A 3,366-nucleotide genomic window follows, 5' to 3' on the forward strand; every position below is an offset into this window, starting at 1 on the left:
AAAGGAAAACGCCGAGCCACTGTGGAGCCATTCTCAAATGCCTTCTGAAAAATAAAATGAGGAGCTCGGGGTGCCCCAGCCGGGCGCTGCGGGGCTCCCCGGCCGCCCCCACCTCCTGCACGGGGTCAGAACCGCAGAGCAAAAAGCGACGGCTTTGGCTAAAAAAAAAAAAAAAGGAATGTCTGCTCTGCGCTTATCAGTTCTTTGAGCTAAAGCGACAGCTCTTACGGTCTGTGATGTCATAAAAGCAATAATAACCAAACGGGGAAATAGAGTCTGGCACCGAGCATTTGTGTGCTCCTCTCTTTCCTTCTTCCACTGGGCGATGTGCCTGGGGTCAGCAGTGCTGGAGCCCTCTCTGGTGGTACTCCTCTATGAAAGCCATAGAGATCACTCTTACGTGATGTTGTTAAAAAAATCGATGCAGTTTTGGTTTTTCCAGCTCTTCCCTCTCTTGATGAGAAGCATACTGCATCGGCGGCTCTTCTGAATCTGTCATTGCAGAGCTCAGATAAGCATCTCTCCTCCGGGTCCAGTTACACTAAGAGTAGCTTTTAACATCAGGCTGTTCATATGGATTGTTGCAAATATTTGATAATAATGCAAGATATGTAGGATCCCAAAGGACCAAGGAGCAGGGAACACAAATAAAATTCACACAGGATCTGCAGGCGGATTTATATTTGGGCTGTCTGTCTGATTATGAAACACACCATCTCCTTCCCTTTTGTTTCAGAGACAAGTGCAGACTTTGTGCCATGGAAGTCCGAGTCCTCACAGGAGTGCAAAATCATCACAAAAACCAGTCCTGACTTCTGCATGTCACCTTCTTGCAGTCAGCTAGTCTATGGAACACGTGTGCACCAAACATGAAGGTTCCTTTTTTGCATAATACCTGTAACCACGGGGTGGTATTTATAGGCTGAAAAGAAAATCCATACAAAGAACAGAGCGTCAGAAAATCATGTTTTGCACTTCTTTATTTATCTGGAAACAGCAAGCAAGATGTCTCATTTGTCTCATTTGAAGCACACGCTGCTAGAAGCCCCTCAAATGTCAGGAATTATAATGGAATTACACTATGACAGAGTGCTGAGGGAGGATTTCTAGGGTTTGCACAGCGCTTGGTTTGGGGGAAGGAATGCGGGCGCTCCTTGACACGAAATGCAGCTCCATCAGCAGCAGCCGTGTGTTCTGCGAGCGGTGACGCACGAGGGCAGGGTGCCCCACATTGGGCTCCCAGCACCGCCTGCTGAGCTCCATTCAGTCCATGCAGGCTTTTAGAGGCATGAGGAGCTCCAGCTGTGTGGGACCAACTGGTGTCTCAGAGCAAGGAGCAGTGGCTGTGAGCACAGGCAGGTGGGAAGTCAGGGCACACCGTGGCAGGGAGAGACGTTCCCGTTTCTGCAGCGTTTGGGTTGAGGGCTGGGTCGATTTGGAGGAGCAACCTACTTTACTGCAGAGGCTGCGTGGGGCTCGGTGTGCTCTGGGGTTGTATCACATCACCTGACGATGGACTGAGAGCCACGAGTGTGCTGGCTCTGGAAAGAGACCACAAGAAATGCTCTCGGCAGTTGAGACCCACACCACGTCAGTGCCTCGCAGGACAACGCCAGGGATATAAGTTCAGTCCATAACCCCAGGAAGCTCACCCACTTTGGAAGGTTTCTCTCTGCTTTTGACCATTTTGTTGGCCTGAGTTCAAAGGGGCACGTGCCACGGGAAGGTTTTCTTCCCTCCTCTCAGTTGCCACCTGCCTTCAGGAACAGGCACAGAGCTGTCACAGGTGCAGTGCAGAACAGGCGGTGGTTTACAAAGCAGAGTGCTGACAGCAGGCAAACCACTTCTGTCCTGACACCTGGCCCAGAAACAGCAACAGGAAAGCTGCAAGGAGAGCAAGCAGGAGAGCTGCTGTTCCAGCACCACAAAGACTGTTTCCTCCTTTTCCAGCTCTTCCTTTTGGATCCTTATGCCAGCTCCGTCTTTCTGGCCAGGCTTTGTTTTCTTTGAAACTTTTCTTGGTGTGACTTTCCAGATGCTTTCATGGTTGATAGTTTTCTTAAATAGAAGTGAGATGCAAATCTGTTCCAAGGTTTCAGCTAAGCAGGGTGATGAGAAGAGACTCAGAAAGACTTCACAGTGTCCCTGCAGGTGAGGAGAGAGGTGCCCATGGCCTGTGCCACCTGTGCACCTTGGCATTTGAAGCTGCAGTATTTTTGGAGAGGGTTTGCTGTCCTGTGAATGGGGCAGGGTCCAATAAAGCTGTTGCACTTGTCCCACATTGACTTCAGCAGGGATAGATCCAGCTCTCCCTGGAGAAATGCCCAGGTTTTGTAGCAAAGGCAGTCAGTAACACTCTGATGCACACTCCCCCTGCCCTTCCTACCGAGCTGTTCAGTTCTGAGCGACATGAGCTTCACCTTCAAGGCTGAGTGGGACCAGCAGCCCTGCCAGCCTGGGTAGCAAGATACCATGCTTAGGCATTGAGCAAGGGCTCCTGCATACCAACACAGCCCGCTATTTTGGTGGATTAGGTACAGTTGTTCTCCACTCCCCACCCCAGTGGGGTGGTGGAGTTGCTGCAAGTTGGAGATTTCGTCTGCCTGGTGGTTAGAGCTATTAAAAATGGGCTGTGCTTTGTCAGTAATGCTCAGTCCATCCGGCTCAATAACTGTAACTGTACCAGTGCAGCTTAGGGTATCCCACACTGAAATGTGTTGTAAATGCCAGGAATATGCTGTGGGCTCAATCTCCAGAGCCCCGTGCATGGTGTGCATTTATCCTCAGCAATGTGGGTGTAAAACCCTTCTCTTCTGACTCAAATCAAAGCCAGTCACAGGGATTCTGTGGAGGCCATCCAGGATGTAACTCAGCCATGCTAACTACCATAAAATTGTGATATTATTCTTCATTGTTTGTAGCTTGGAAGCCTGTGGAGGCCTAGCTTGGAGCAGTCCATTTTATTAAGCTCCATCCAAACACCATCCAAACACAGTGAGATAGCTGTTCCTCCCAAGAATTCAAATTCTCAAAGTGCAGGCCGCTCCGTTTGTGTTCTGGTATCCATGCAACCTTGTTGCTTCTACAACATTACACATTTGTCCTGTGAGATTCCCTCCCTTACAATAAAAACTCACAAGAGTGATGCACGTGCTCTCAGCCCGGCGCACACCAGAGGCTGCAGGACCCAGCCGTGCCCAAAGGACACAGGAGGTATGAAGGCTGCCCAAGTGGAATTGCTAATTTATTTTGAACTGCAGATGTTTGCAATGGCTGTGAATTTTTCCTAATTGAATTTCTGACCCTTTTTGTCAGAGAAACCCAGTTAATAGAGGAGAAGGAGAGGAGCAAATGGAAAGCGTTTTT

The sequence above is a fragment of the Meleagris gallopavo genome, chromosome 16 (genome assembly GCF_000146605.3).
Source record: "Meleagris gallopavo isolate NT-WF06-2002-E0010 breed Aviagen turkey brand Nicholas breeding stock chromosome 16, Turkey_5.1, whole genome shotgun sequence".
Taxonomy (NCBI): domain Eukaryota; kingdom Metazoa; phylum Chordata; class Aves; order Galliformes; family Phasianidae; genus Meleagris; species Meleagris gallopavo.